At 35.5% G+C, this 12,344-nt stretch overlaps 1 protein-coding gene across 1 annotated transcript in view; it reads right to left on the bottom strand.

Annotated features, from left to right (window-relative positions):
• The window catches only part of CACNA2D3 (calcium voltage-gated channel auxiliary subunit alpha2delta 3), an 807,400-nt gene that overhangs the window by 511,929 nt on the left and 283,127 nt on the right, over positions 1–12,344 (bottom strand).

Here is a 12,344-nt window from a genome sequence, read left to right as displayed (position 1 = left end):
CCGTTTATGACTATTTTTGCACAGGTATCATAGTGTTATACATTTGCCAATGTCGTTAAATAAAAATTAAATATTTTTTTGAAACTGTAAACAGGAAGGAACTTCACAGTACTTTCTTAGGGGAATATAGAAAAAGCAGACGCAAAATATTTTTAATTCTTTAAATTTTGAAGACAGAACTATATCTAATATAGCTTGCATTTAAGTCAGAGGAGACTGGAAATCAGCAAAAAATAACAAGTGAATATATATCAGTTATTCAAACTTTCTACGGAAAAAATAATAAAGCAGAGTAAACAGGAAGAAGCAGTAGAAAGGCCATATTTTTGTGTTTGGTACTTGGGAAAGTTTTCACTGCTATGGTGGACATAGAGACTGAATGAGGGGAGAACATGATTTTGTGGGTATCTGGGAGGAAGCATCCCTGGCAGAGGCAACAGCAAGGACAAAGGTCTTCAGGCAGGAGTGTGCTGGCATGACTTATAAATGCCTATATCATCATTATGGTTAGCTAACATTTATAGAAAACTTACTCTGTGCTAGAAATTATTCTAAGTGTTTTTCATATATTAACTCAATTATCCTAACAACTCTGTAAAGATTTTATGAGTATTCCCAATTCACAAATACGAAAACCAGTATAGAGAACTTACATAACCAGTCAAAGATCACGTAGTTGATACATTGACCCAGAATTCAAACTCTGGCAGTCTGTTGCTGGAGTCTGTGCTTTTATCTACTGTACAGAATTGCAAGATGGGAGATAGAAAGTGTGTTTGGAATCATCTGATCAGGAATTTGAAGCAACCGTTGTTGATATGCTAAGAGCACTAATGTTAAATGTAGAAAACAGATAAGAATAGATGGATAAAAGAAGTAAAGAGATGGATATTTTAAGAAAGAATCCAAATGAAATACTATAAATCAGAAACACCATAGTAGAAATGAAGAATACCTTTGATGGCTCATCAACAGAGACACAGACAAAGAATCAATCAGTGAGCCTGAAAATATGTTAGTAGGAAATTCCCCAACGGAAAAGCAAAGCAAAAGAAATAGAATATTGAAGCACCAATGGGCACTTAGAAAAGTCATGACATATTTAATGGGAATGCTAGGAGAAGAAAGAAAGGAAGGAACACAAGGAATATTCAAAGTAATAATGGTTGAGAATTTTGAAAACAGTGACAAACAACAAACAACAGATCTAAGATGCTCAAAGAACACAAATGCATTAATATAAAAAACTTAGATATAAGTATATCATATTCAAACTGAAAAAATCAAAGATTTGAAATCAGACAGGGGAAACAAAACCTAACCTAGTAAAAACAAGAATAAGTATTACCTCAGACTTCTCTTTGAAAACCAAACAAAAAAGGAGAAAGTGCAATGAAATACGTCAATGATTCAAATAAAAAGCCCACCAACCTACAATTCTGTGTATAGAAAAATTGTCCTCCAAAGATGAAGGATATCAAACTTTACAAATAAAAATTGAAGGAGTTCGTTGTGAGTAGATTTTCCTTGCACAAAAAAAAAAAAAAAGTTAAAACTTTTTTAAAGAGAGGAAAAACAACATAGATTTTTTAAAAAAAAGCCATTCTGATCTACATAAAGATGAGTGGGAATAAATGAAAGTAAAATACAATATCTCTTTTTCTTATCTGACCTGACAGTAATAACAACAAATTATTGGATGATTGTGGTTTATGGATAAATGAAATGAATGACAGCAATGTTATAAGGGGTTGAGGTGGTGAAGAATTGAAATTACTCTATCATAAGGTACATAAATTTCCCATAAAAGTGGACTTGAATTAGTTGTAAATGTGTATTACAAACTATAAGGCAACTACTAAAACAATTTGGAAGGAATTATAATGCATTTGCTAAGAAAGGCAAGAAATTAAGTCATAGAAGGCAGGAAAAAAAGTGGAAGGCAAGGAGGGAGGGAGGGAGGGAAGGGCAAGCAAGGGCAATGGATAGAAGAGTCACAAATAGGGTACACAGCAATCCAACTATATCAATAATTAGTTTAAATGTGAATGGTCAACCAGAGATACACTGGGGGCAGGGGGAAGAAGTAGGATCAAAACAAGGGTGGTGGGAATTGTGTGCGGACTATAATGGAGATGAAAATGCATACATTGTGCAAAAATGAAAAATGATGTAAAAAAGTCTATAAATAAATTTAAAAAATGTGAATGGTCTAAATAAGTTAATTTAAAAACACAGGCCATTAGAGTGGATAGTACAGAAAAAAGCAGCTAAATATGTTGACTTAAGCAACCCTTTTTAAATAAAGAAAAGTTAAAAGTTAAAGGATAGGAAAGACATACCATGTTAATACTAATCTAAAGAAAATCAGAGTAATTATATTAAATTGGGCCTCCCCTGGTGGCGCAGCGGTTGAGCACTGGGCTGCAAAGCTGCCCGTAGCCTCTGCAGCGCTGGTTCGATCCCCGGCCACCGGCAAGGGTCCCACATGGCGAGGGTCCCACATGGTGCACAGACCTCTCCTGCAGTACCCACTGCTCCCTTCAGCAGTGTATTTCTTCATCAGTCTGCATGTTCTGTTCCCCGCTCTGGCTCTGGTGAATTCTCTCACCCTCCCGTGCTTCTGACTGTACCCAGTGCTAGTAGTATAAATAAATAAATCTTTAAAAATAAATAAATGATATTAAATTATATATATATATATAAATATCTCAGACAAAGCAGACTTCAGACAAAGGAAAATTACGAGGGAAATTACATCACATGATAACAAAATGGTTTATTCTCCAAGAAGATATAACAATCTTCAATGTGTATAGACCTAACATCACAGGGTTAAATTATCTAAGGTAAAAACTGACAAAACTACAAGGAGAAATAGATAAATCCACAATTATAGTTAAAGATTTCAACACCCTCTCTCAGTAATTAATAAGTCCAGCAGGCAGAAAACTGGTAAGCATCTATTTAAGCTAAACAGAACCATCAACTGGAACTAATTAACATTTATAGAATATTTCATACAACAAGAAGCAGAATACACATTCTTCTCAAACTCATGAGGAATATTATCACCAAATAGACTATATTCTGGGCCATAAAACACACCTTAACAAATTTAAAAGAATAGAAATTTATAAAGTATGTCTTCTGACCACAACAAAATTAAACTAGAAGTCAATAACTAAAAGACAGCCTGACAAATTCCAAAACATTTGGAAATTAAACAACACACTTTAAAGAAACACATGGGTCAAATAAAAAGTCTCAAGAGAAAAGTTTAACTAAGTGAAAAAATACAACTTATCAAAATTTGTGAGTTGCAACAAAAACAGTGTTTAAAAGGAAAGTTGTAGAATTGAAATCATGCATTTAAAAAATCCTAAAATTAATCTTCTAAGCTTCTAGTTTAGGAAATGAAAGGGAAAAAATGGAAGAGCAAATTAATCCCAAAATAAGCAAAAGAAAAGGATTTTTTTTTTTTTTGCAGTCAGAAATCAATGAAATTGAAAACAGGAAACCCATAGAGAAAATCAATTAGGTTTTTTAAAAAGACTCATTTCAGTGAGAAGATGTAAAGTAAAATCAGCAAAGGAAAAGACACATTGGGTGAAATCCAGAAGAATCCAGATGCAAGCTTCTAGAGTTCTCTCACATTATGATCAGAGGAGATGCACCTAATTATTCTAGCAATGAGATATTGACAACACATTGGAAAGATTGTCTACCCTAGAGGCTGTTTAAGGACTCAGTGTTAAAGATTTTTAACTCAGTGTTAATGACTGGGGATTGGTCATATAGCAACACTATTTATCAACTTAACCTAGTTGATTTTATAAAATTTCATACCTAACTGCAGAGCACACTTTCTTTTACAGATTAAACAGGGCCATCACATGAGTCTCAATAAATTTAAAATAATGAATATCTGCAGAGTATATGCTCTGATAATGATGGACTAAATTTAGAAATCAATATATGATAGTGATATGAAAATAATGAATCTAAGAAAACATAATATCTAGTAAAATCCTAATGATTAGATATTTTTTACATCATTTTTCATTTTGACACAATGTATGCATTTTCATCGTGGCTATAGTCCCCAAACAATTCCCATCCCCCCTTGTTTTGATCCTACTCTCTCCTCCCCCTCGCCCCCATAGTGTCTCTCTGGTTTATAGTTGCTGTTTGATTTTGATTTTTACTTTATTATAATTAGTCTTTTTCCTGGTCCCTTATTTAGGTTTTCTAAATTCCTGCTATGAGTGAAACAAAAATAATAAAAATAAATAAATAAAAGAAAACAAGAAAGGTCAACCATTCTATAAAAAAAAAAAATCTAGTGATTAGAAATTGGCAATATACTCCTTTATTAAAGTAGAAATGACATAAGAAATTGAAAAATATTTCGAAACGAATGACAAGGAAAAAAATCAGTATTTGTGAACCATAATTAACATGGAATTTAGGTAAAAATTTATAGATTTAGAAGTTTATAATAGAAAAGATGAAAATTTTAAGAGGGATAATCGAAGACACTATCTTAGGGAGACAGAGAAAGAAGAAGAAATGCAACTCAAAGTTAGAAGGAATAAAATAACAGAGATAAAAATAGAAGCCTATAAGATAGAAAATAAGTAACAGAGAAAAAAAATCAATGATATCAAAAGTTGGTTCTTTTAAATGATTGATGAAATTGGGCCTCCCTGGTGGCGCAGCATTTGAGCGCTGGGCTACGAAGCTGCCCGCAACCTCTGCAGTGCTGGTTCGATCCCCAGCCACTGGCAAGGATTCCATATGGCGTGACAGACCTCTCCTGCATTGCCCGATGCTCCCCTCCACAGTGTACTTTGGTCCTTCTGCCTGCTCTGCTCCCCGCTCTGGTGAATTCTCTCACCCTCCCGCGCTTCTGACTGTACCCAGTGCTTGTATAAATAAATAAATCTTGTAAATAAATAAATAAATAAACAGATAAATAAATAAATAAATGATTGATGAAATTAAAATCCCAGTTAGATTGATGGAAAAAAATATGAAAAGCACAAATTGCATCTGAGTCATATACAGTGTTGTAAACCTGTGCATTGTCACCTGACTGAAAATCAAATGCAACAAAAAATTATAATAGCTCTAAAAAAATACAAAAACACAAACACAAACTATTATATCAGTTATAAAAGAGGAAGCATTATTATAGACCCTAAGGTAAAAGGAAAATGAAATATTACATTCAACTTTATGCTTATATTTAATAATTTGAGCAAAATATGAAATTTGTTGAGAAACAGAAATTAGCAAAGAATTATAAAACATGACTGGCCCTATGTATACCAAAGAAATTGAGTTCACAATTACTAGTCATGCTAACATAAACAATCCCAAGTGCAAATTCCTTAATTTACAACTTCTATTAAAAACTATTTTATGTAAACTATTTCACAAAATTAGAGGGGATACATCTCAACTTATTTAAGGAAGGCAGTAGAGACCCAGATGACCAAACCAAACAAGAGCATTTAAAACTAAAAGCACATTTTTAATATGTGCCATTCTCACTGGTGTAAGATGGTATCTCATTGTGGTTTTGATTTGCATTTCCCTGATTACAAGTAATGTTGAACATTTTTTTCATATGCCTGTTGGTCATTTGCAGCCACTTGCAGCAACATGGATGGAGCTGGAAGGGATCATGCTCAGTGAAATAAGCTACAAAGAAAAAGAAAAATATTGGATGGTCTCACTTAGAGCAGGAATGTAGAGGATCCAAATAAAGGATCAGGAAAAAAAATAATTATAATAAAGTAAAAATCAAAATAAAATAAATAAAAATAAAAGTACACACCATTATCCCTCATTAACCTAGATGCAAAAATCTCAACAACTTTTGGAATCAAATCCACCTATAATTAAAAGGATAACTCATCACATCTAAGTTGTATTTACACCAGGAATTCAAAATTGGTTTAATATGGAAAAGTTGATCAATACAGTTTGTCACATTAAGAGAATGAAGAAAAAATTATTTGACTAAGCAGATGCAGAACAGTCACTTGAAATAATCCAATCTTTGCATTCATAACAATTCTTAGGAAATTAGAAGAAAGATTAATGTCCTTAACCTAATAAATAAGACACTTACAAAATAACTATAGATAGCATTATATTTATGATGAAGCACTGAATGTTTTTCCGCTAACATCAGAAACAAGACAAGGATGTCTAACCACCTCCATTCCACACAGCACTGGTGGTCCTGTAAAATGCAGTGAGATAGATGGATGATAGATAAAAAGATAGATAGAAATAGACAGACAGACAGATAGATAGATAGATAGATAGATAGATAGATAGATAGATAGATAGATAGACAGATAGACTGAGATGCCATATGTATCAGAAAAGAAAAATAACTGTACTTGCAGACAATATAATTGTCTACATGGAAAACCCTGAGGAATTTACATGATTTATTATAACTACTGCTTTTAGCAAGGTCACAGGATATTAAGTTCTATATAGAAAAATCAATTATATATCAATATATTAACAAAAACAATTAGAAACTGAAATTAAAAGAACAATTATATTTACAATGTTTTAAATACATGAAATACTTAAGCATATTTTTTTTTAATTTGTGCAATATCTGCTTACCAGGAGTGACAATTGAGAAATAAAGACAGTTTAAATAATTGGGCTAAGAACTGGAAAACTCAGTATTAAGATGCTAATCTTCCCAAATTAATCTATAAATATGATGAAATTCCAATAAAAATTTCCACTGGCTTTTTGTAAGAATTACAATTTTATGTAAACATGAAAGAGACTAAGAATATCCGAAACAATTTTAAGAAAGAAAAAGTGTAAGTAGTCACATTTCCTTATTTTAAGTCTGACTATAAACCAATTTAATCAATACAGTGCAGTATTGGCATTAGAACAGACAAATGATCAATGGAACAGAAGAAAGTCCAGAAATAAAGCTACACATACACAAGCAAGTGGTTTTCAATAGAAGCGCCTAGATAAGTGAATGGGGAAAGTATTTGCAACAAATTGAACTGGGACAAAAGATCTTATGAAAATATCCACAACCCCTAACTGACATCATACACGTATTAAATCAAGAAAGATGATAGACTTCAACGTAAAAGCTAAGTCATTAACATATTTTGTTTAAATGATGAAGCCTTATAGCCTTCATGTGAACAATGATTTCTTAGTACATAAAAACCACTTGCCATTTTAAAAATTGATAATTTGAACTTTATAAAAACTTGAAATGTCTTATAATCAAATTTACCATTAATAAAATAAATAAGAAAGCCACTGTTGAAAATGCATTTATAATACACACATCTTTCAAATGGCTTATACACAGAATATAAAAAAAACTATAACTCAACTTAAAATCATCAGTTAAAATATAGGCAAGAGATCTGAACAAATAGATTACAAAGAAGATAGATAGATAGGTAGGTAGGTAGGTAGGTAGGTAGATAGATAGATAGATAGATAGATAGATAGATAGATAGATAGATAGATAGATAGATAGATAGATAGACAGACTGAGATGCCATATCTATCAGAAAAGAAAAAAAAACTGTATTTGCAGACAACATAATTGTCTACATGGAAAACCCTGAGGAATTCACATGGTTTATTTTAACTATATGAATGGCTCATAGCCAAAGCAAAAAATGTTCAACATGATTAGACACAAAGGAGGGTCAAAATAAAGTTTCAACTAGATGTAATTTACACCCACTAGAAGAGTTAAAATAACAGTAAAAACTTCTGACAATACTAAATGCTGACAAGGAGTGACCAGAAATCATATACATTGCTCTTGGAAATATGAAATGTTACAAACATTTTGGAAAATCATTTTGCAGTTTCTTGCAAAGTTAAAAACTTTCTGACTCAGCAATTCCCCTGCTAGGTATTTAATCAAGAGAAATGATAATATATAAGCACAAAAATATTTGTGGGAATATTCATGGTAGCCCTAGTTGCAAGAGCCACAAACTAGAAATAACCCAAGTGTCCATCAATAGATGAAAGGCTACACAAATCGGTGATATATTCATACATTACTTCAACTCAGAAACAAATTATCAATACACTCAAAATATGAATGGGTCTCACACACATTTCAAGTGAAAGAAGATAGACACAAAAGGGACATATGTGTGATCCCATTTATTTGAAGTTCCAAACAGGTAAAATTATTATTCAATAATGACAGCAAGCAAGAGTTGCTTCTGAGAAGGGTGAGGATCCACTAGAAAAGGACCCAAGGAATGCTCTGTCTTGATGGAGCATGGATTTCTCAGGTGTATTCATTCATCAGTACTCATAGAATTGCATGCTAAAAATAGCATTTTATTATATAGAATTTTATGTTTCAACACAAAATTAATCACAAAAGATCTTTGATTTTTAAAATTATTAATTCAAAAACTTTATAAAATAAAACTCAACAAATTCCACCCCAACCATCTTTTAAATTACAACTGTGATATGACACCCAGAAACAAAAGAACTCAAACCTTTCTGCTGAAAATATTAACCAAGGGAGTAACTCAGCCAGTAGAAACACCTTGACCAGCCCATGAACTGCTCACGCCACAGGGGAGACCCCTATCTTCTGCAGGGGTCTGCTTTGCAGAAAATATATCAGCAGGGCTTCCTCCCACAACTCCATGTAAGGTGAGGTCTTTATCTTTCACAGACCCAAATGCTTCACACAGTATTATCACACTTTTAAAAACTCAAGCCTTCAACTCCATTGGTTCATTATAACTGGATGTTAAATTAACAAAACAAAGCCTCGGACTGCTTGGTACATGCCAGTGCAATACTGGTTCCTGCAGAGCTTCTTTGGGGGTGGCTTTGTGACTGCCATTAAACTGAACAATTCCCACATCCCAAATGCAAATGAAGAAAAGATGAAACATAATCAAGATTTTGCTCAATGATGCTCATTATTTACCATGGACAACTGTGTGTTCTACTTCTCCCCAAATTCCATTGGCCTATTCCATATTGATTTTGAAAATGCTGACTTAGTGCAAATAAGAATTATTCCTGTCCTTGGAATTCATTGCTATAATTATGAAGCTCAGTGGCTTTGTCCATATAATCGAGTGAAAGATATGTTTAGTTCAAGTCACTGCAGTATATCTGAATCCCTGTCACCCACAGCGTCAGAGTAAATTATTCTTTTGTGAGTAGATCCAATACTATACTAAGAGTGATGGGAGCATAGAGGAAATTAAGCCAGGGGACAAAATGTTTAGTTTTGTAAGAATCACCAAACTGTCTTCCAAAGTAGCTGTACCATTTTGCCCTCCACCAAGGGATGAGAACTCCAGTTGCTCCACACCCTGTTGGCCTTTGAAGCTGTCAGTGTTCTGGACTTTGACCATTCTTCAAGGGTTGTAGTGCTTCCTGTTTTTATTCACATTGGTGCATCCTTCCACATGCGGTTCTGTATCTTCTTTGGTGAGGTGTCTGTTAAGGTCTTCAGCCAATTTGTTAATGGAGTTGTTAGTTTTCTTGTAACATTTTCTTGTTACAATTTGTTAATGGAGTTGTTAGTTTTCTTGTATATTTCTTGTTACATTTTCTTTTAGTTTTCTTGTATATTTTGGATAACAGTCCTTTATCACATATGTCTTTTATAAATATTTCCTCTGAGTCTGTGGCTCATCTTCTAACTTTCTTGATACTGCCTTTCTCAGAGCAGAAGTTTTTAAATTAGTGAAATCTAGCTTATCAGTTATTCTTTTCACAAATTTTATCTTTGGTGTTACATCTAAAAATGCATCATCAACTCAAAGATCACTTAGGTTTTCTCCTATGTTACCTCTTAGGAGTCTTACATTTTACATTTAGACCTATGATCTGTTTTGAGTTAATTTTTGTGAAAAGTATGTCTGTGTTTAGATTCTTCTTTTTCTTTTCTTTTTTTTTTTTTTTTTTTGCTTTTGGATGGTCAGTTGTTCCAGCACTATCTTTGTCAAAGATAAGTTGACTGTGGTTTTTTTTTTGGGGGGTGAGGGGCAGGGGGTCCTATTTTGTTCCATCAATTTATTTATATCTTCTTTTGCCAATACCACCTTGTCTTGATTACTGTAGCTTTGTTGAAAGTCCTCAAGTCAGGTAGTGTCAGTCCTCCAACTGAGAATGTACTATGCACTGTGAATATCTGGGGGTGGGATGTTGGGTGCTCAAATCCAGTTGATCACATAGGTGTCCTCAGCATTTGGCACAGGAGTCACTGTGCAAGTACCTGTGTGATCATTGTATCACACGGGATTAGTTCTACTCTGCAAAAATTGTGTCGTGTTATCCACTGGTATATCCTCAGCCCCAGTGCTTGTTGGTTGATTAACTGACCAAATGACCAATGTCAGAATCCATTAGATCCTCTCTGTTCTGCCTTCCACAGACCTGTCTTCACAGTCAACACAGGCACCAGGGAAAGTTCTCAGCAGGTTAGGAGGATCATGCTGCAGGCAATGTCTCCTATGCCCTGGGGAAAAGGAAGCCATGGGAGGCCAAGGTCATACTACCACACAGCGTATGTAAATCCATAGTGTGTCCTAAGGAAGAAGTGGTGGGGCTGTAGTTCTGAGCTATCACCGATGGAGGCAGAGCACAAGACAGGAGCTCTGGGATCCTCTCACGACCCTGAAGCTGCCCCAAATTGTGTCTGGGCACCACCAGCTGGAGCCCCTCTCCTTCAATGACATTGTCACAGAACTTGGCAGTTTTCAGTTGGCTAGGGGTGGCGCCAGGGAAAACAATCCATTGCCTCATTCCTCAACCAGTTGTAGAATCCCACAGGTCATTGTCTCAGCTGGATTCCTGCACCATGCTGCCACACTTCAGATTCAACAGGAAATGCCCCTGGCTAGCAGCAAGGTTGCAGCTTGTGTGCACTCCGACAGGTCAGTGGTGGCTGTCTATATGCTGAGAAAGTTTCCGAGGCAGTCTATACACCAGAGAAACATATGCTCTCTTCTAAATGATGGCCCAGCCTCTCCCACGCCACCCACATCCTTGAAAACTCATCATTCCCTCATTTAGGGATTGGCAAACTGTTTCTGTAAAGAGCCAGATAATAAGTATTTTAGGTTTTGTAGCCGAGACAGTCTCTGTCAAAACATTCAATTCTGCTGTTTTAGCAAAAGTAACCAAATGCAATACATAAACAAATGGGTGTGGCTGTGTTCCAATAAAGCTTTATTTGCAAAAACAGGCAGCGGGTAGCATATGGTCTCAGTGTCCTGGGCTGAGCCCTGCCCTTGCTCCTCCTGTCACTTTCCAGGTGAGAGGCACCTAGTCTCAGAAATCAAGGTGACCTGAGGCAGAGCTTCTCAGTACTGACTGGAGAGCTTTTCAACATCCAAATGACTAAACCAAACCTCAGAACAATTACGTCTGAATCCCAAGGCAGTCACTTTTCAGCCTCCCCCAAGGGATTCCAACATACACACTATTTCCAAGGGTGATTTCTGCTTCCTTTTCTCGTGAGGTAAGCTGCATAACAGAACAAGGCACCACCACAGAGGGTCTGCTTCCTGGGTGGGAAGTGTCTGCACCATACATTTTGGCTTTAATTAAATCCTTCCTGGAACATTCTCTAGTTGTTTCGTGTGTGTGTGTGTGTGTGTGTGTGTATGTGTGTGTGTGCTGTCTCACCCGTCTCAATCTCCCCAGGAGGTGGGCCTATGCTTCTCCCCTCATCTCACCAAATTTAGGGACAACTCCAATTCACAAAATCCAACCTGAGAATTAAGCCCAGAACAGTCAGTAAAGCGAGACCCACTCGAGATGTGCACAGGCAGGGCAGGCTGCTCCAGAGAAATGGAATTAGCAAGTGAGCCAGAGACCGGGAAAGAGAATGGAGGCAGATTTATCTCATTTGATTCTAGGACTGGAGAGTCCAAAATCCACGGGGCAAGTTGGCAGACCAGAGGTTCTCCAAGAGCTGGTGTTGCAGTCTTGAGTCCATGTCTCACAGGTAGGCCAGGTAAGTGAGAAACTCAAGCCATTGACCCTGTTGCAGTCCTGAGAAAGAACTGCTTCCTTCTCGGAGAATCTATTTTTGCTCTTTAGGCCTTCAGCTGAATGGACGAGTGGCCTCTTACTGGGGAGGATGATCCGTTTTACTCAAAGTCTACTGATTGCGAACATTAATCTCATGTAAACAATACCTTCACAGCAACACTGAAACTGGAGTTTGACCAAACAAACAATGGGACACAGTTGACACATAAAATTACCACTAATGGAGACTGTCTACTCTCAGTGAACTGTGGCAGCTGGAC

This window comes from Talpa occidentalis, unplaced genomic scaffold (genome assembly GCF_014898055.3).
Source record: "Talpa occidentalis isolate TD23 unplaced genomic scaffold, MPIMG_talOcc4v2.1 talOcc4.10, whole genome shotgun sequence".
NCBI lineage: Eukaryota > Metazoa > Chordata > Mammalia > Eulipotyphla > Talpidae > Talpa > Talpa occidentalis.
Note: the sequence above shows the minus strand (reverse complement) of the source record. Positions and strands in the feature narration are given on the sequence as shown.